The 22,062-nt window shown below is 43.9% G+C and overlaps 1 long non-coding RNA gene across 1 annotated transcript in view; it reads right to left on the bottom strand.

Annotated features, from left to right (window-relative positions):
- Positions 1-2,507: 2,507 nt before the first annotated feature.
- The window catches only part of LOC128328062 (uncharacterized), a 66,512-nt gene continuing 46,957 nt past the window's right edge, over positions 2,508-22,062 (bottom strand). The window contains exon 4 of the long non-coding RNA XR_008308980.1: positions 2,508-2,939. This is a non-coding gene — a long non-coding RNA (uncharacterized LOC128328062). The remainder of the gene's footprint in view (positions 2,940-22,062) is intronic.

Genomic DNA, 22,062 nt, shown 5'->3' with positions numbered 1-22,062 from the left:
AAGGCTACAGTGGAATTCTAGTTTTTCCAAATATTGTTAAGAGACAGAAATCCCACAGGTAACAATACCTTAGACTAGCCAAAGCTGATGGAGCACATTTGTCCACATTAGTAAGATAGCAGCAAATGTGCTCCATCAACTTTGGCTAATCCAAGATATTGTTACCTGTTTTTGAAAAAGGGGTTTTGTAACAGGATTACATTGGATAATATTTTGCCCCTGAAGAAGGCTTCAGCCAATACACATTGGGCTCAAATAAACAAGTTCACAGCATTGTGGGACTTTTGTATCTTCATTTGCAACTGTATTTGGTGCTTCTCATTTTTCTTCATCTATTCCAAATATTATTAAACCAGTTTGTGCTTGATTATCTTTAATAAATCATGTAAGAAGCTTCCCCCATCACTATGGGCACTTACACACATATACAAAGATTCCTATGCAATGGAAATAAAAAATTCCAGTTATTATACTGCAAAAGAAAGTAAAGGCCAGAATGCCTTTTAAAAATATGAATATATCTGCACACCTTTTCTTAAACATTTTATTCAGCATTCAAAAAAAAAAAAAAAATCAAATCCCCCGCCCCCAATTTTTCAGAAAAAAATAAACCAGTCCTTTAGCGGGGGAAATCAGGAGGGGGGGATGCCCCCCCCCAAATCTGTGTTCGTCCAGGCATTCATATCTCTCATCCGTGCCTACCTGGACTCCAGTATTCTTGCAGGGTCAGCAATTCAGTCCAGCAATTCCTCTTGTAGGATTAGATTGGATCAGCTTTAAGGTTCTGCATTCCTTTGGGAAGTTCTGAACTAGCTCGGGTGCCCGCAGCCAAACCAGTTCAGCGGGACAGTGAATAGTTTCCTTAAGAACTAGTTCAGCGGGGCAAGGAGCAGTTCCCTTAAGAAGCAGGGAAGCAGGTCCTTACCTGCTCTGCTGCCCCCCCACCACCACTTTTCTGGGTGTAGCACTCACTCTAGCAAAGGCCACAGAGGCTATATGCGTACCAACGTCACGAGTGCAGGCTGCAGGGAAGCGCTGCACCCGAAAAAGGTGCAGCTGAGGGTGGGGCAGCAGCAGAGTGGATAAGGACCTGCTTACCTGCTTCTTAAGGGAACCACTCCCTGCCCTGCCCACACCTTCACAAGCTGTTCATGGACATCCCTAATTAGCTTCAGTTTGAGACTCCTGAGAATGTGGACACTGCTTGGTGTGGTACAGCGTACTACCTGTTCTCTGGATCCATGTCCAGCACGGCTGATCTCATCTTAAGAATCCTGCTCTAGATCCCTTAGTGATGGATAATTTTAGGCTTATCCCATGGCTGGGTAAGGTGATTGAATGGGTGGTGGCTAACCAGCTTCAGGCAGTGGAAACTGATTATTTAGAACCATTTCCAACTGGCTTTAGGGCAGGTTATGCGGTTGAGACAGCCTCGGTCAATCTGACAGATTACCTTTGCCAGGCAGGGAATTAACTAAGAGAGTGTGACTCTGTTGGTTCTTTTGGATCTCTCCATGGCTTTCAATATCATCGACAATGATATCGTTCTGGATTGCCTGAGGGATTGGGGAAATAAGAAGCACTGCTTTGCAGTGGTTCCACTTCTGTCTCTTGGGCAGATTTCAGATGGTGGCACTTGGTGACAGTAGCTCTTTGATATGGGAGCTGTTATATGGAGTCCCCCAGGGCTCCATTCTGTCACCATTGCTTTTAAACATCTACATGAAACATCGGGTGAGGTCATCAAGGGATTTGGTGCTATCAATATTCTGATGACACCCAAATCTATGTCGTCATTATCAGGATATAGCATGATCTCCATAAATGCCTGCTTACAGGCCTGTGGCTATTTTGCCCTGGCTTGTCTTGTGAGGTTCAGAAAGATTGATGTGCTAATTGTAAATGTATATTTACCACCAAATGGAACACAAACTATGAATAAGGTTAAGTGCGATTGATTGGAGAAATATATTATGTATGCCTTAATAATGCACCCTGAGGCTTGTGTAGTACTAGGAAGAGATTTTAATGTGAGAATTGACCCAGATGATAGGACCCTTTACTCTTACTACAAGGCTATCCCCCCAAGAGAGTGGAGGGGAGGGGTTTTTTTTACTCCCATGGCAAACCAAAGATCCTATATTTAACCAGAAGGGATTCTGGCTGCTACAAATTACAAAGATACCACAAATGAAAAAAAAAATGTGAAAAGGAGAAAAATACAGTGGAAAACTAATAAAACATATTAGAACATATTAAACTTGCTCAAAATGGATTTTATGGATTCTAAGTCACAAAGAATAATATAGAATATCAATACACTACTATAAATATAAGAAACATAAATACAAGATAAATAACTTTAAACAAAAATATATATAAGAGTATAAACAATAATAATGCAAAAACTATATTAAAGCTATACATAAACATTGATGAATATTCCAGTATCCAAAGAATAGAAGTCCATAATGAGGTGGAAAAATCCATCCGTTGTTAGAGGAGAGTTGAAAGCAGTGAAGCCCATCACAAATATGCCATGAATAGATGAAGATGAACTCTTGGAGGTGCAATGATGTAAAAGGAGAAGCTGGACTTTTTGCATGGACGCAGTGGAATAAATTCCTTCAGTAATTCACTCCAACCCTAGTATTAGTCTTGTAAACATCTTCGTGGGTCTCCCATATATAGATAAATAATAAGCTTTACTCCTTATTCCAAGTTTATAACAAGTAAAACTTAGATAGGCATAATCAAATATTCCAGGGTGTAATCAAAATAGTCCTTGAAATCTAGATATCAGCTATTTTTGCATGTGCTTCGTCATGAAGGACTATAAAGATGGACCTGACTTGAAACTTCAGATCTAATGTTGTTAATCATCCAGAGATCCATGACCGAGCTACAGACTATTCAAGAAGAGGCTTCATCATGAAGGACTATAAAGATAAAACACATATAAACAACAACATAATATCTATTTAACAATATACGTACAAACACACCATGCTGAGGCTTCATGAAAATATATCTTACCTATAGATAAATATAGAACTTTCTTCAAAGACTTGAACTTTATCTCTGTTGAATCCCTACTTAATATACTCCATACATATACCTTATACAATTACCCCTAAGGCTTGATAATGCATCATCATACTGGCTCTGATGTATACCAGATGGAGATTTAATTATGCTTAGTCATTCTGACTCTAATGCATACCAGATGGATGCTAGTTAGAGAGTAAATTTACTCACAAGAAAAATTACTTATTAAAGAAAACCGAGTCCATACAAACACTAAACGTCCAGGTACAATACCAAGTTCAAATGCTGCTTCACACCAAATAGAGCTAGTTCCCAATCATCTACGTAACAGCAGACATCACTTAAAAGGTACATTTACTCACAAGGAGGACTATTTCTCCTCCCAAAACTGCAATTTATGTAATAAAACAAACAAGCAAAACCAGATGGTCTAGATGAAGGTTAAACTTCACATTTTTATCATCCATTCCCAGAGTAATAAGCCTATCTCTGAATACAATAATAAACTACCAAAACAGAAGCAACCCCTATAATAGCAGATATGGGCTAACTGTCAAAATATGTTCGTGAAACCTACAAAAAACAGGATAGGTCCAGGTGAGTATTTAAACCTCCACTTTCCATAAATCTGAATATATATCTGCTTCTTTTTGCAAGAGAATTTTTCGTACATCCTCTCTCCTGAATGGTCTTGGCTTGTATTTAAATAAAATACAGACTTTAAAGTATTCGGGGAAATGTCCCTTATTTACAAAATGGGCTATCATAGGGGCCTCCAGAACACGATTTTTCAATCTGGATAAATGTTCCAGCACTCTAGTGAACAGAGATCTAGTGCTCATTCCAATATAAATTGCGAGACACAAACAGTAAATTAAATAAACAATATTCCTGGTGCTACAATTGCCGAAGCATCCCAGTGTTATAGATCTATCAACAGTGGGAATAAACACCTGCTTGTCATTGATTACAAAATTACAAACCCTGCAATGACCACGAGGGTAAGATCCAGAAGGTTCATCCCCTATCTAGATCAGCTCTTATTAGAATGTTACTTAGAGTCCTTGCATTGCGGAAAGCTATACAAGGTGGCATATCACAACCAGGGATGTCTTTAACTAAATGCCAATGGCGGCGTATAATATTCTTGACTTGGTACCCAAGAGTGGAAAACTCAAGGGACCAAGGCAAGCGACGTATTGAAGATCTTTCAAAATGGATAAACAATTCTGACCTATCAATAGATCTAGCTTTCCTAATTGCTTTGTATAGTGTTCTCTGTGGATACCCCCTATGTTTGAACTGGGTCAGCATAATATTAGCTTACTTTTCAAACTCCATAGAATCTGTTGCAATACGCTTAATCCTAAGCAACTGGCTAGAGGGTATACTATCCTTCATATGCCTGGGATGCCAGGAGGAATGATGAAGATAACTCCCCCTATCAGTTGGTTTCTTATATACACCAAAAGAAAGATTTCCTGAACAATTAACTCAGACCTTTGTATCTAAGAAAGATATCTCATTTTGATGCCATTGGCCCGAAAATTGAATATGGGGGATGCACTGTGTTCATCCATAGCAAGAACTCCTGAATATTACCTAGGTAGGTATAAATCAAGAAAATATTGTCTATAAATCTCCAAAACATGTGGGGGGGAGGGTTAAATTGGGGATTCAAATAATATTTCACCTCCAATGAGTTCATAAACAAAATTGCGATGTCTGGGGCTACTGGAGAGCCCATGGCAACCCCTTTGATCTGTAAATAAAATTGCTGACAAAATTTAAAATAACTAGTGGGCCCGGGCACAGAGCATCTGTGCCTCTAGTGCGGCCGGGCCCACCGCCGCCTGCGCTGCAGCCGGGCCCGCCGCCTTACCTCCACGGCCAGGCCTGAGAGTGCCGCCTCCGGGCCCGAGTGCCGCCGCCGCGGCCGGGCCCGAGAGTGCCGCCGTGGCGGCAGGGCCCGAGAGTGCCCCCGACGCCGCCGGGCCGGATAGTGCTGCCGCCGCCGGGCCCGCCACCGCCGCCGGGCCCAGGAGTGCCGCCATGGCCGGGCCCGGCCAGGCCCGCCGCCTTGCCTCCGCGGCCGGGCCCTGCCAGGCCCGCCGCCTCGACTCCGCGGCCGGGCCCGCCTGGCTCCCCGGCCATGGCCGCCGCCATTCTCCTGGGTGCGCCAGGACCAATCAGGCGCCCCCGCAGCCCAGCCAATCAGCTGGGCTGCCGGGACGCATTTCTCCTGGGCACACCCAGGAGAAATATATATATAGATTCTTTTCAAAAATAAGGTCAATCAATTCTAAGAGGAAAAGAGTGGGAGGATGCTTCATAGTGCGAGATTCCAATATGTTCTCAATTACAGCCCTTGCTTCATCAAGAGGGATACAGGTATAGAGGGATTTAACGTCCAAAGTCACCAAGATTGAATTAGGGGGAATATGAATACCCTCCACATTTTGAATAAAATCTCCTGTATCCTTAATATACGTAGATGTCTTTTCTACAAATGGTTTAAGATAATAATCTACAAATATGGCCAAACAGGCCAGAACTGAGGCTGATCCACTAATAATAGGTCTACCCAGAGGAGGGAGACCTTTATGAACTTTAGGGCAGAATATATATAACAGGGATATGAGGATATTTATTAATTAGGAAAGAGGCTTCTCTGTTAGATAGTATACCAAGGATCATAGCTTCATTGATAAGATTTGGGACATAGTGATTAAGGAAGACAGGGCCTGAGTCAGACACTTACCTTTCTTAGGTAATGCAACTCACCCTCATAGACCAGCTAAATATTTACATGATCTTGTTCCTTTTGCTCAAAGATTATACCCGTGACAGTCAGGAGCGGTTGAGACAATTGATCATATGCTGCGTCACTGTTTATTTTATAGAGATATTCGACTAGCACTTTTGTCACCTATTTTGTCTAGATTCCCAAGTAGGCCATTGACCTTTTATGTGTCTCTCCTTTTGTCTGACAGTGATCTTAATGTTTCTACCATGGTGGCAAAATTTTGCCACATTGCAAGCTGTGTAAGGAAACAATTGGTAAACTAATGAATGTCGACTGTACTATATATTGTTATATTGTAGTGGTTTGTAAGAAAGTACTGGCAGAATCATGATTACATGATTATCTTCTTCTTCTTCTTCTTCTTCTTCTTCTTCTGGAAGGTAATGGCGTACCAGGACCATAAGGTCCCACTAATGCCACCTACTGGAAGTTCAAGAAAGAGCATAAATGTCCAGAAAAAGAGACGGTTTTATAAAAGTTCAAAAAGATGTGTTGACTTGAGGAATCTCCACAAAAGAGAGGTAGCAATCTTCCATTTTCGACAGTCCAAAAATAACGCCTGAAGAGACCTGTCACAAAGATTAGCAGATTGAAGAGACAGGAGGAAACGCTCACGCTCATCACAAAACCGAATGCAGACCCACAAAAGGTGATCTATGGTCTCAGACACTCCGCAAAACAAGCATAAATCAGTCTCAGATTTTCCAAGAAGAAACAACTTGTCTCTAGTCGAACAACGGCCCATTAATGTCCTGAACAGAGAGACTTGTCGGGTCCTACCCGAAATACTGAACAGCCGAAAATCATTTAGATTTGGACAAAAAGCATAAACCCTCCAACCCGGAGAATTGACATCCCATGCCTTTTGCCAAATCTTCCTCATCTCCGACCCAACCCAAGACCTAACTTCCATACCATTAAAGGGAATTTTACAATCCAGCCAGACGGTCCAGAGATCGTTTCGCAATTGTATCCACGAGCTCATTCCCAAAGATCCCCATATGAGAACGAACCCAGCGGAATCTAACGCAAAAGCCCCTTGAATGAAGAATATTATTCAAATTCCAGATGTCAGCAACAACAGGGGACTTGTTCAAAAAACTACCCCCTTGGATGGCTTGCAAACCCGACAAAGAGTCCGAAAGGATCACAAATCCCCCAGGGTGCATGTCCTGAACCCATTCCAGGTCCAGGAGCACTGCAGTTAATTTAGCGGTCATAATGCTAACGCCTCCGGTCAACCTATAACCCTTTTCTATACCCAGACTGGGTATAACAAAAGCAGCAGATACCCTATCACCCTGAGCAGATTTAGAACCATCCGTAAAAATGCTACAAAAGTCTGAATCAACAGACAATCTTTCTAAAGTCAGGGACTTCAATTCAGCATTAGACCTATTAAAAGGGTCCACCCTCTAAACCATCAAGCAAAACCTCAGGAGGACAATAAAGCCAGATTGGATATATTAAAGGCACAATTCTCACCCGCTGTAAACCCTCAAAAAGTTCGGATCCAGACCATAAAGAAAGTCTAACTGCATGAGGATAGCGGTCTCCTGAGAATTTCCCAGAGTCACTAAATTCCCAACTTAGATCATACACATTACCCCAAGTCCCAAATGACAAATCACGTAGTCGATTCCAAAGCATGATATCTAAATATTTCCGATGCAAGCTCCCTGGCATTTCGCCAGTTACACCCTGAAGCACGCTACACGGTGTGGTAATGAAAGCCCCACAAATAGTTCGAAGAGCTGTAGACTGGATCACGTCTAACTTGTGCAAAACGGGCCTGGGAGCGGAAGAAAAAACGTGACAACCATAATCCAAAACCGATCAAACCATGGCATGATAAATCAATAAAAGAGACCCTCGGTCTGCACCCCAATGGTTACCAGAGATACTCCTCAACAAATTAAGACACGGTCTACACCGATCCTCAAGATAGCGAATGTGAGGAACCCAAGACAACTTAGGGTCAAAAATAACCCCCAAAAACATAAATTCGGAAACAACCTCAATTTGGGAGCCATACAGAAACAAACAAGGAGCCACCGGAACCTTCCACTGCGTAAAGACCATTCCCTTCGACTTTAAAGATGAAAATTTAAAGCCCCTCTCATTACCCCAGGATTCCAAGGCAAGAAGGGCCTTGTTCATCTTATCGACAGCTCCACCCAGATTCCTACTCCTACACCAGATTGCACAATCATCTGCATACATGCTACAAACCACGCCTTGTGGCAAAACTGAAGGCAGATCATTTACCATTATGTTAAACAGTGTAGGACTCAAAACGCTGCCCTGAGGAATTCCATTTTGAACATCTCGAGGCTCGGAAACAGAGTCCTGGACCCGAACCTTAATTCGCCTTCCCGCGAAAAAGGATATCAGCCATCGAAAAAGTCTCCCCCGAACACCGCAGCAATATAACTTATATAACAAACCCTCCCTCCACACCATATCATAAGCCTTTTCCAAATCCAAAAATACCACTATCAAGAACCCGTTTAAACAGAAGGTCTTCCAGATGTCAGTCTCCAACCTGACCACTTGGTCCAATGTACCACGACCTCTCCGAAACGCACTCTGAAAGTCTGTAAATAAATGGTATTTCTCAAGATAAGCCACTAAACGGTCATTTAACATACGTTCCATGAGCTTGCATAAACAAGAAAGCAAAGCAATGGGACAGTAAGAGGTCGGACCCGAAAAGTTCTTACCCAGCTTACCCACAGGAATTACAACAGCATCCTTCCAGGAGTTAGGGACAATACCCATTTCCCAGATTAAATTATAAAAACAAAGCAAAAGCACCAAGGATTCCACAGGCAAATGTTGAAGAATAACATAACTAATCCCATCCACCCCAGGAGCAGACCTTTTCCCCGAACTCAAAGCTCTCTGAAGCTCCCAAGGAGAGAAGAAAGCATCAAGCTCACCCTCTAAATAGGGAGCTGACGTATAAAAAACTGCCCTATGGCAATCCATAAAATCTACCCGATGCCGTTTAAAGGAATCTGGCCAGTTGTCCGAACTACCAACCCGTTGGAACACAGTAACAAGCGTTTCAGCCTTCTCCATGTTCGAAATAGAATCAGAACCTACAACTGACACCAGAGCAGGGATACCCACAGATCTTAAACGAACCCCATTCATCCTCTTAATTTGCTTGAAAACATTCCCAACCAGAACGTCTGCCGATATCCTATCACAATAACACCTCCAACTCTTCCTCTTTGCCGACCGGATGACCTTCTTAACTTTCGCCCTTAAACGCTTATAGGAAAGCAAATCAGCCCCAGATAAAGAGCGCTGAGCCCGCCTAAAAGCACGATTCCTAGCTTTCACAGCTGATCTGCATTCCTCCGACCACCAAGGAACTGAGCGACAAGATCCAACCTGGGCCCTAGTCCTAGGGATAGCAAGAGATGCTGCTTTACAAATCCCACTGGAAAGAATATCGGAAAACTCCTCAACGAAACCGATCCTGGAACCAACATTAATTCCTGCTTGCACAAAGACTGAAACAAACTCCAATCAGCTTTAGAGTAGTTCCATCGAGTGCCCAACGAACCCTGCTCAAAACGTCCCTGTTCCCCAAAATGCAACGAAGTAGGAAGATGATCGCTCCCCCTGTGAAATTCAGCCAAAACCTCCCAGGAACACTTCTCCACAATAGAGCTAGAAACTATCCCCAAATCCAAAGGAGACATTAATCCAGTACTGGCATTAAACCTAGTTGGTGTATCATCATTAAGAACCACAAGACCATTATCTGCACAAAAAGCCTCCAAATTTTTCCCATTGGGATCAAACTTTAAACTGCCCCATAGGGGATTATGACTGTTAAAATCCCCACAGAAAATTACCGGACCTCGAACACCATCAACCAAAGCATCTAAAACAAGTCTAGACAGAAGCCGGCATGGGTTATAAACATTAACAACCCGAACCGGTATTGAAGAACCTTCCAATGGAATTTCAATAACCAAAACCTCAAGATCATCAATCCTGAGATCAACTTCCAAAAAATTCAAACCCTCTAAAATCCCAAAAGCTACACCACCACCCTTCCCCTCTTTCTGGTCCTTACGTAAAAAAACATATCCTGGCAGTCGGAAGGCCAACGAAGGGACCAACCAAGTCTCCTGAATACAAACAAACGAAGGGGGATCCAAAGTTTTCGACAAGACATGTTTTAATTCTTGGCCGTGAGCGTAAAGGCTATGAGCAATCCAACTAAAAATTGTTAAAGGCCGCAACCTAGGCCCTTCCTACACCCTTCCTCAAATTACACCCTTCCTCAAAGCCTGAAACCTGGGAACCTGAGAAGAAATCTTAATCTTACCTAGAAACGTTAAACAGAGGAGTTTGTCTAATTGTTCTTTATGAACACATTCCATCAACAAGTCACCGGACTGAAGGCGCTTAGCCCTGGAAATATCTCCCAAAGCCTTATGTAACCACTCTGCTAATTTGATAGGGCTGGTATCTCCAGTTTTCACATCCTTGTTAATTGCTTTTACCACAGCTGAAAAAGATGGCTCACTACCTTCCCGCCTCCCCGAAACCCCAGCCTGATAGTCCACAGAGCCACTATGCTTCTTTTTGGCATGAGCTTCTTCAATAGGAAGATCACCTTCCATTTCCCCAACCAAACGGCGTCCCTTCTCCTTTCCTGAACCCACCCCCTCAGTCTCCATCCCCTCTTCCATCACCACAAGCGATGAGCAGACAACTCTCCTTCGCCGCCGTCAAAACATAAGCTGCTTCAAACAGAGGTTGAGCAAACTCAGATGAAACCTTCCCCACTGGAGAACTAAAACCACCACACCAATAAAAAGCAGAAAAACTTATCCCCTCCCATCTACCAAACACTCACGACCGACAAGACGCCCACCACCATACGCACGCTCCAAACCAACGCTACTACTTATCTATTGTGTTGTATTTTTGTCTGGTCAATGACTGAAATAAAGAGTCCATTCCATTCCATGTAATCATTACCAGGAAACAGCATTATCTCCATAAATGCCTGCCAACAGGCAGTAATGAGCTGGATGAGGGATAATAATGTTAACAACAAATGTAAAAGGAGGAACACTCATGCTGCCTCCACTGTGAATAGTAAGCCACCTGAATCTTCAAGAAAATTCACTCCCCAAATGAAAAACTCCCCATTTTCACTATCTAAGAAAAGACAAAGTACTGTCAGATCTAGACTTTTAAAAATTATGTTTTGTTTGTATATTTTGGGGATGTAACAGTAGACATTATATTAGAAGAGGCATCCCCTTGTGTGTGAGAGAGGCAAATGCCTCTCCTAAAGTGGAGCCTGCCATCTGCAGCATTTATAAATATTTACTTTAATAAATATTGAGGTTGTGCACACAACTATGAGACAGTTGGGGGGGGGAGGCAAGGTTGAACCTACTTTCCCCCCAGGTGATCCCCGAACACTTCTCTGGTGCACTGGTTCTTGCCCATACGATCCGTACTGCTTCATACAGCATGGATCTCTGGAAGCTAGGACTCATTTTCCTGGCCTCCAGGAATCCTACAGTGTACCGCTTGATGAGCACGGTGCATTGGGAGATTCCCACAGGAGTCGGGTGCTCTAGGTGCTCTGTGATACTCATTACCCCAGCTCCAAGGTTAAGGGCACACTTGCACCCTTAAACCCTGGCTAAAAGCCAGGATAAAATGTTGGGCTACCCGTGAGGGCAGTACCGGGATTGGGTTCAATCCCAATGGAATTCACGGGCAGCAAAAAGCAGGCTGGGTTTCCCAAGCCTAGATTTGGCTGCTCGTGTGCACAGTCTCATTAGTTTTTCTAAAGATGTGTTGGTGGTGACCTTTGGTCAGATGAAAAGGTTTATAAATTGATTGCTCCAACTGATTAATCAAATCAAGGCTGAAACTCTAATTATTGCTCAGTACTTCTTCTGTTACCCCATATAGCTGACCAAAAAAGTGTGATGGCTGTTATAGAGGTGATGAAGGATAGGGTGGAGACTGAAGTAAAATGGATGACAAAAGTAATTGAACATGAACTGAGGAGGTCCAGGACTGATAGTTTGTTGCCCTGGATTGTCATTGTTCTAATATAAATTCAAGTTTCTCTTCTGTTAGATGTGTGGTTATGTGTGATTGGTGTGAGTATCCCTCTGCCAGTTGCTCCATATGGAAGAACATCCCTATGACTTCCTTCTACAGATGAAAGATTGTCTGAGGAAACTCATAGCAAGTGACTAATTACAGGAATGGGCTATAATAGCTATTGCAAAACATTATGAGGCGCCTCACACGACACGTGCAAAGCGCCTGACGGGCTTAGCCCGCTCTCCCTACAGACTAACAGCTGCTCATAGCTGGGCAGCCAGATCGTGCCACCCACATGGCTGCTGGCTCCACCACGGAGCTGGCGATGGCTGCTGGGATCAGGGGCCGCGTAGCCCCCGGAAGTTCCAGGATGCCCTGTGCGATTGTGCAGGGCATCCTGGAGAGACCCCCAAGCCTGGGAGCCTGCTTGCAGCCTCCTGGTTATGGGTCTACTCGTGCGTCCCTGTGCGTTGCAGCAACACAGGAGCAGAAAAACAAAGTTAACAGAGCAGAGGTCAAAGTTCTTTATTTGCAACCCAAGGTCAGCATAACATAACATAACAACATCTCATAGCATAGAGAAATACAATAAGGAAGTAAAATATTTAAATATATAGATGGATATCCACAAACAAATAATCAATAAAAAATTTAAAGTTAATCAAGGAAAAGCTCGCTGCTACAACAGTACTGCAATAGAACAGAATTTAGCCACCATAAAGGTGACATCTAAAGTTCAATCCGCAAGAAGATAGGAAACATAAAAATCTCCAGAGCAACCTGGGAAGGGTGTCAGAAGAGGAGTAAGTAAGGAACATCTTAAATTTCTATATAATGGACAGCGCAACAAAACATGTTGTATGGATTCGACTTCCCCCATATCACATGGGCATAATCTATCCTCTCTAGGAATCCCCAGAAACCTCCCTGAGAGCACTGCTGAGGGTAACATATCAAATCTTGCTCTAAAAAAGGCCCTCTGATAGCATGTCAAGCTCAGGGCATTCAAGTAAGCAGCAGGGCCCCAACTAGAACTGCTCAAACCCAGCCTCCTTTTAGTGCAATCAGGGATTCGGGAAAGTTCTTGTTGGATTTCGAAGTCCAAGAGTCTTTGTTTCAGGATCTGCCTGGCCTGGTTGTGACTTAACAGGACCAGGTAGTCCATAGACAGACCCAAGGACACAATTTTGTCCTGGATAGCCTGGTCCCAGGTGGGCTGGAATACATCAGCCAGGATAAGGGAAATCCGTCCTCGGGGTGAAAATCTGACTTTAAGCCAATAGGTCAAAATAGACAGCCAGGCCCAGACCTCGATCTTCAGAACACCCAACTCGAACCTTAATAATGCATTGGGGACACATCTAGGTACTCTAAGTAGAGCCCTAAGGAAGTCATTTTGAACTGCATCCATAGACTTGTATGAAGGGAAAGGACCAAGTTGTGCCCCATATAATAGCTGGCTCCTGACTTTGGCCGCAAATAATTTCAAGGCGGCCAAAATGATCTCACCTTCTTTAGAATAGAAAAATATCTGGATAGCCAGAGAACTTCTCCGTGCAGTAAGAGTAACTTGATCTGTATGCACCTTCCATGAACCCCTTGCTTTCAGGGTCACACCTAAATATCTATACGTATAGACCTGTTCTAACTGTTGATCCTCAACTGACCATCTTAACAACCTGCGCCTTCTTGAAAAAATCATGACTTTGGATTTTGAGTGATTGATCAAAAGATAATTGGCTCTACAGTAGAGGGCTAATCTTTTCAATGCTCACCTCAGGCCCACTGCGGTCCTAGCTAAAATAGCAGCATCGTCTGCATAAAGAAGTAGAGGAATACACACACCTGCTGCAGATGGCGAATGTAGGCTGGGGTCAGTTAAACAAGGGGCCAAATCATTGAGATATAAATTGAAAAGCGAGGGGGCAAGGATACATCCCTGCCTCACTCCTTTATAGGCTGGTATAGGTTGTGAGAGTTCGCCTTTAGGATGACATCTAACCCTGATGTTCGAGCCTGCATAAAGCTGTTGCATTAAAAAAAGAAGCCGCTTGTCGATGTTCGTTTGAGCTAGCTTCTCCCAAAGCAGTCCTCTAGATATAGAGTCGAACGCCGATTTGAAATCAATGAAAGCCACGTACAAAGCCGACCCAGGCTTATCTTCATATTTCCCAATCAAATGATGGAGGATAAAGACCTGATCAATGGTAGATCGTCCAGTTCTAAACCCGGCCTGCTCATCCCCCAAAACACTCTTGTCCTCCATCCAGGCATGAAAGTTTGGCTAAAAGGTGCCTGGCATACAGCTTGCTGAGTACACTTAACAGTGAAATAGGCCGATAATTCGAGGGGAGATTTCTTTCGCCTTTCTTATAAATTGGCACTATAACAGCGGTACTCCACTCTTTCGGAATTTGTCCAGTGGAGTCTATATAGGTGAAGAGCCTGGCCAGCACAGGGGCCCACCATTCAATATCCAATTGGATAGCCTCAGGGTTAATACCATCAAATCCTGGGGCCTTACCAGTTTTCATTTCACCTATTAATTTTTCCACCTCCAGTACCGTAACTGGTGACCATGCTGGAACAGAGCTAAAGTCCAACTTCCCAGAAGCTGAAGGGAACTCCCCGAGATTATAAAGATCACTAAAATGAGTCACCCAATCGCTCCGTTAATCTCATTTAAAGGGAGGGGGATTTAACATGGCTAGCTGCCAGGAGCTGCATGGCTCCTGTTGCAGCATACGATTGCCCAAAAGCGGGCTGGGCTCCCTTAGCTTGCTAGTGTGAGATTGTGGGAATAGCCTCTATCAGTGCTTCTGGATCTAAAAAGCTATGGAGAGATTTTATATCCCCCGGCAACGGAGCAAAAAGGTGTCTTTTAAAGACCACCATAGTGGTCTGGTAAAGTTTTAACAAAATCTATGATGCAACCTTCATCTGCCCAATTTTGTTGATTTGGCATATAATTTTACAAGGCATGGAGGCTGTTCTCACGTGCAGGCAAAACTGGGTTAAGGAAGCCAAGCCCAGTTTTGCCTATGTGTGAGAACCTCTGGGAGCTGGACAGCTCACAGCGTCAGCGCAGCGGCAAACCCACCCAAGGGCCCCACCTGTTAGCCAGGTTTAAGGGTGCAAGTGGGCTAAATGATCATGTATCAATGATGTGTGGCTTTGCACAGTGCCAACACAGTAGCAGCCTCTTGACCCGTGCTGGGGGAATCATTATGGTATTTTACGGGAATTCCGGGGACTGGAACATTATCACACAGTGCATTGTGGGATTTCCAGGGGCCAGGGTGATGCATCTTGGCCCCAGACCCTCCTCACTGCCAAAGGAAGCAGCTGCACTGGGAGTGCAATCTCTGTGCTCAGCCCAGATGGAGGGATCATCTGCAGGGGAGGTAAGCTTCTAAAGGCTTCCTTCCTGTACGCCTTGAGCCCTTTCTCACTGATTGTGAGAAAGGGCTCATGCACTTCCCAGTGCCTCATCGTGATTTTTAAGATCTCATCCAAGATCCTGTATGTCTATCTTACTGGCCAGTAAGCTGTTTTGGAGAAGAGTTAAATATTCCTTTGAAAAATATATAATCAAATTGCTCAAAAAACATTGCACCTATTTAAGATAGACCAGTCCCACCAACTATATATTTGCAGTCTGACAAACTCACCTGACCAATCATGATATGAAATAAGCTGGAAGTAGGGTTTGGCTGCCCTGATGGAAAAGAAAGAGGCACAGGGCAGCTGTACTGACACCATTTTGCGGCACATATAGAGTCATTGTGATCCTGAAGAGATCGTTTTACCAATTTGGAAGTCTCAATCCATCAAAGAAAACTAGATAGCACGCCAATAATTGCTTTTTGCTTATGCTTATATCATATTTCAGTAATTATTCCATGTAGTTATTCCATATTATTATTATTATTATTATTATTATTATTATTATTATTATTAGGTGTAACATGCTATTATGGTGCTCTTGGTCCTTGTTTCTTTGTAACTAACAATGCCGCTCCTTCCCTTCAGCTTCCGATGGATGCTGGAGGGGGCACATAATTGCTCCCAACTACCTCTGAGGCGATACGTGTTGCACTGCACTAATCAGTGTGAGGACACTCCAGTGAAGGTCAGGCAATGACAGGTGGGGCTATATAAAGGTAGTTTACCGAGGACGGTTGGATAATTTTAATGTGAATTTTCATGATTTAATATCTTTAAATGCTGCTAGGTTTTGTGCAATAGCAAGCAAAGTGCATCACCAGATGATCACCTCACTTGATTATGTGTGATAGTTTTATATAGGCATAGGCTGTGGTTCTTGGTTTTTTGTTTAATTATCTTAGGTCATTTTTCTTGTGTTTAGATTTAATTTTATGAGGGGTTATTAATTCATTGATGGTCATTTGTCATGGTTTGTTTTGGTCATTGACTGAAAAACACACTATATAAGGTAGCCTCGGCCTTTTAAAATGACGCCTGGGGAATAGCCAACAAGAGCTGGGCAGTATCTGGTTCAGCAAATGCTGGCTTTTAAAGTGCAAGGGTGCAAAATATTCAGATTAAAAAGAAGGGGACAGAGCAGAACCACATAAAGAGCAGACAGAAGGCTGTGCCAGCTGGTCAAAGAGTCAAAAGAAAAATAGCATACACCAGGTAAGAGATTCAGCGTATAGGTGCTTATATGCAATGCCAGAAGACTCTGAGCCAAGATGGGTAAGCTGGAGTGCTTGGTTGCTAACACAGAAATAGATATAGTGGGCATAACAGAAACATGGCCTGGGTAGGCGACTGGAATGCAGGTGGAGGAGAACTCGACTCGAATCTGACAGGATGCAGCATAGGACCCATTTGAAGGCTTATGGTGTGTGCAGCAAAAATGGGATTTTGGTCAGCGCGCATTGCATCCGCGGGTTCACATCCGGCAGAGCTATCCCAGGTTGTGAGGATTATAATTTCTGCTCCTTCTGCTTTAAATCAGTACCTGGAGGCGCTCTGCCATGGCGCTTTTGGAGGGTTCTTTGCAGACAAAATTTCCTGTATTTGGGCCAACTTAGATTCCACTATTTCTGCAGGGTCTATGAAGGAGGTGTCCAGCGATCCCTCTTGTAATGTTAGATTGGATCAATTTCAATCTGTGACTCCTGGGGATGTGGACAAGCTGCTTGGGGCGGTGTGGCCTACTACTTGTTCTCTGGACCTTTGCCTGACTTAGCTGCTTCGATCTAGCAGGGAGATTGTTAGAGGGGGCCTACCATAAATGCATCGCTGAGGGATGGTAGGGTGCCTCCATGTTTGAAGGAGGCAATAGTTAGACCTCTTCTTAAGAAGCTTTCCTTGGATCCCTCAGCGATGGATAGTTATAGGCCAAGCTCCAAGCTCCGTTGGTTGGGCAAGGTGATTGAGAGGGTGGTGGCTGACCAGCTCCAGGCAGTTTGGGAGGAAACTGATTATCTAGACCCATTTCAAACTGGCTTTAGAACGGGCTACGGGGTTGAGACAGCCTTGGTCGGCCTGATGGATGACCTTTACCGGGGAATCAACAGAGGGAGTGTGACTCTGTTGATTCTCTTGGATCTCTCGGCAGCATTTGATACCATCAACCATGGTATCCTTCTGGATTACCTGGGGGAGTTGGGGATAGTAGGCACTGCTTTGCAGTGGTTCAGCTGCTATCTTTCGGGTAGATTCCAGATGGTGGAGCTTGGTGACAGTTGCTCCTCAAAACAGGAGCTGTTATTTGGAGTCCCCAAGGGCTCCATTCTATCACCAATGCTTTTTAATATCTACATGAAATAGCTGGGTGAGGTCATCAGCAGATTTGGTGCTGTATGTTATCAGTATGCTGATGACACCCAAATCTACTTCTCTTTTTCATCTGCATCATCAGTAAATGCTGTACATTTCATAAATGCCGGCCTACAGGCAGTAATGAGCTGGATGAGGCAGAACAAATTGAAGCTGAATCCAAGCAAGACGGAGGTGCTCATTGTAGGGGCTCAGAATCTGAGGGATGAGTTAGATCTCTCTGTGCTGGATGGGATTACACTCCCCCAAAAGGAGCAGGTGCACAGCTTGGGACTACTACTGGATCCAGGCCTCACCCTGATATCTCAGGTGGAGACCATGGCCAGGAGTGCTTTCTATCAGCTTTGGCTGATTTGACAGCTGCATCCATTCCTTGAAGAGGACGACCTCAAAACAGTGGTGCACCAGCTGGTAACCTCCAGTGGTAACCAGCTGGTAACCTTACTCGACTATCGCAATGCGCTCTACGTGGGGCTGCCTTTGTACATAGTTCAGAAACTTCAGTTAGTTAAAAATGCGGCAGCCAGATTGGTGTCCGAGGCAACTCAGAGAGACCATATTATGCCCATTTTGAAACAGTTGCACTGCCTGCCAATATGTTTCCGGGCAAAATACAAAGTGCTTGTTATTACTTTTAAAGCCCTAAATGGCTTAGGTTCAGGTTACCTCAGAGAGTGCCTTCTTCTGTATGATCCCCACCGCACGTTAAGGTCACCTGAGGAGGTCCGTCTCCAGCTACTACTGGTATATCTGGTGGTGACGCAGAGGCGGGCCTTCTCTGTAGCCGCTTCTGGGCTGTGGAATGTCTCCCTGCAGAAATCTGTAATTTGAACTCTTTATTGACCTTCAGGAGAGCCCTTAAGATTTATCTGTTTGGCTAGCCTTCCAGGGTTTTTAAATTGTATGGGGTTTTTAATGTGCTGGGTTTTTAAGGGCTTTTAAAAAAAATTAACTGATTGTTTTATGGTATTTTAAAGTTTTTGTTTTTATTGTTGACTGATTTTAACTGTTTTTGTTTTGTTTGTAAACCACCCTGTGCCAAATTAGGAAGGGCAGTATAAAAACCAACCAAACAAACAAACAACAGAGACATGGTGTAACAGTGAGAACCAGTGGGACACTGTTATCCCTGGATATAAACTCTATAGAAAGGACAGGGAGGGGTGCCTTGGAGGTGGAGTAGCACTGTATGTTAATAAAGGGATAGAATCTAACAAGGCAGAAAACCTAGGTAGACTGGAATCCTCCACAGAAACCCTGTGGGTGACAAAATAAAGCCTGAAAGGAAATGTGCTACTGGGGATGTGCTATCACCCTCCACCCGCAACATAGCATAGGGCATAGTCTCTCGCCATAGGGTTTTCTGTCAAATTTCCTTGATAACATCGCTGAGGGTAGGGCATTCATGTGAGCTCTTGTAAACGCCCAGTGAAGTTTTGGTGAATAGATTGTGTAGGAATAAGAGGCTATGGCCAATCTTTCTTGGCACTTAGCAGTTGTGGAGGCCTATTTATAGAGGCCCTTTCCTCCTGAAAGTGTATGTCCCTGAGCCTTTGTTTAACTAGGCATCTTGCCATTGACTCGCCATACTTTAACAATTGTGCTGGGCAGAAGCCCATCTTCCGGAGTCTCTCCTCAACCACCTTACACCAACAGGGTTGTGTCAGCAATCTGGCCACTCGAAAGGGAAGTCCAAGAAGATAGTCCACAATACAAACTGAGCTGCAGAAATGAAACACGGCTCGGAGTAGTTCTCTATATCAGGCTTGGGCTGAAAGCTGTCAACACAAGGGTTGACAAATGCTGTCTTCCAGCAGCTAACAGAAAGCTGTTGACATGCTTTATAGTCCAAGCTGATAACTCTCAGCTGGCAGAGATTCAAGGCTTATCAGCCCTCTGCAAGAGGCGTTTACTCCTCCTGATAGTTTCCAGCTGTGTTCTTCGCCTTGTGACATGCCTTTGCTGTGGAGTCAGTGGGGGTTGCCTGCACAGCTCACCTTCTAGTCTGTCCGTCGTGGTCTCTGCTGCCTCAGACTGCTGTGCCTGCTCTGAAACATCAGCTGGACCTTCCTCAGCTGTCTCTTGGGAACTGACAGCCAGGCTCAGCCCCTCAGGCACCCCTACATCAGCTGAAAGGCTGTCAGCTTCCCCTTCCTCCTCACTATCTGAGATCGAGGGCGTGACAGGTTGTGGGATAGCGGCAAGGAGGTTAGGTATAAGTCCTACTGGGTAAAGAAAAGTCTTAATCCAATACAGGATCATTAGAAGCCAGGCCCTGGTCTCCAATTTCCATAGCCCAGTCTCCAGCTGTATTAAGGAGTTTGGGACGCATTTTGGTACCCCCAACAGTGATCTCAGAAAGCCCGATTGGACTTTTTCTAAAGCTTGTAGGGCTTGTAATGGTCTAACCTGAACCCCATATAGCAGCTGAGGTATCACTTTGGCCTGAAAGGCTTTATTTGCTGCCAGAATGTAGCCACCACCTTGTGCCCAGAAATTTCCTAATTGCCATATAAGATCAGGTGGCATTCAATTTAGCGGCATTGTTGTGCATAGAAGTACCCCCATTGAACTGAAACACCACCCCCAGGTATCTGTAAGACTTCACCTGCTCTATTCTAGCTCCACCTATAGGCCATCTGAAGAACCGTTGCTTCTTTGCAAATCTCACGATTATGATTTTGGTATAATTAATTTCCAAAAATTCTTCTTTGCACAGAAGACTCGAGTATTCTAGCGCTCTTTTTAGGCCGACTCTGGTCTGTGACAATAAGGCCGTGTCATCTGCATACATGACAATAGGTAAACACCTATCCCCTATCTTTGGCATGTGAGTTTCAACTTGCCATAGGCGGGTGATTAGGCTGTTTACGTAGAAATTGAAAAGAGCTGGTGCTAATATGCATCCCTGCCGGACGCCCCTTCCTACAGGGATCACTGTGGATGATTGGCCATTATGGTCGCAATTTACTCGCAGACTCGTGTTCTCATAGAGTTTAGATATTAGAGTTAGCAATCTCTTATCAATAGAAGAGTTTGCGAGTTTCTCCCAGAGAGCATCCCTGGATATTGAGTCAAAGGCGCCCTTAAAGTCTGTAAAGGCGACATATAATGGCACATTTCTGCCCTCAACGTATTTCTCTATTAAACATTGGAGGACCAAACAGTGATCCATCACTGACCCACACATAGACTGAGTAAATTCAGAGTCAGGTAATGACAAAGAGGTCAGATTTCTAGATACGCTGAATTACTGTGCCCTCGAACAGTTGGAACCAACCAGAGAGAAGGCAACCTTGGACTTAATCCTGAGTGGCACCCAGGACCTGGTGCATGATGTCAATGTCATCGACTCCTTAGGGAACAATGACCATAGACTGATCAAATTCAGCATACATGTAGGGAGAGAATCACCAAGGAAGTCTAACATAGACACTTTGAATTTCAGAAGAGGAAACTTCTCCAAAATGAGGAGAATGGTGAAAAGAAAGCTGAAAGGGAAAATCAGGAGAGTCACTTCAAAATGCATGGAGTTTACTCAGAACCACAATACTAGAAGCCCAATTAGATTGTATACCCAAAAGGTGGAAAGGTACCACTAAGTCCAGGAGGATGCCAGCATGGCTTAAGGAAGCCATAAAAGGGAATACTTCCTTGTGGAATTGGAAGACCTGCCTATATGAGGAGAACAGAAAGGAATACAAACTCTGGCAAAAGAAATGCAAGGTGACAATAAGGGAGTCAAAAAGAGAGTTTGAGGAACATTTAGCTAAAAGCATCAAGGGGAATAACAAAACCTTCTTTAAATACATCAGATGCAGGAAACCTGCCAGGAAGGCGGTTGGGCCATTAGATAATGAGGGAGTGAAAGGGATTATTAAGGAGGATATGGAGGTTGCAGAGAAGCTAAATGAGTTCTTTGAATCTGTCTTCATGGCAGAAGATACTGAGCATATATCTGTTCCTGAATGAGGCTTTTCGGGAATGGAGGCTAAAGAACTGAGTCAGATAGAAGTGAGAAGAGATGATGTTCTTAACTGTCTGGAAAAACTGAAAACTAGCAAATCGCCAGGGCTGGATGGCAACCATCCAAGAGTCATCAAAGAACTCACATGAGAAATTGCTGACCTCCTTGCTTAAATATATAACATCCCTGCAATTAGTCTCTGTACCGGAAGGACTGGAAAGTAGCAAATGTAACACCAATTTTCAAAAAGGGATCCAGGGGCGATTCAGGAAATTACAGGCCGGTTTGCTTAAGATCTGTTCCAGGCAAATTGATGGAAGGCATC

Source organism: Hemicordylus capensis, chromosome 5, assembly GCF_027244095.1.
Source record: "Hemicordylus capensis ecotype Gifberg chromosome 5, rHemCap1.1.pri, whole genome shotgun sequence".
Taxonomy (NCBI): domain Eukaryota; kingdom Metazoa; phylum Chordata; class Lepidosauria; order Squamata; family Cordylidae; genus Hemicordylus; species Hemicordylus capensis.
This window is presented reverse-complemented; position numbering and strand designations above follow the sequence as displayed.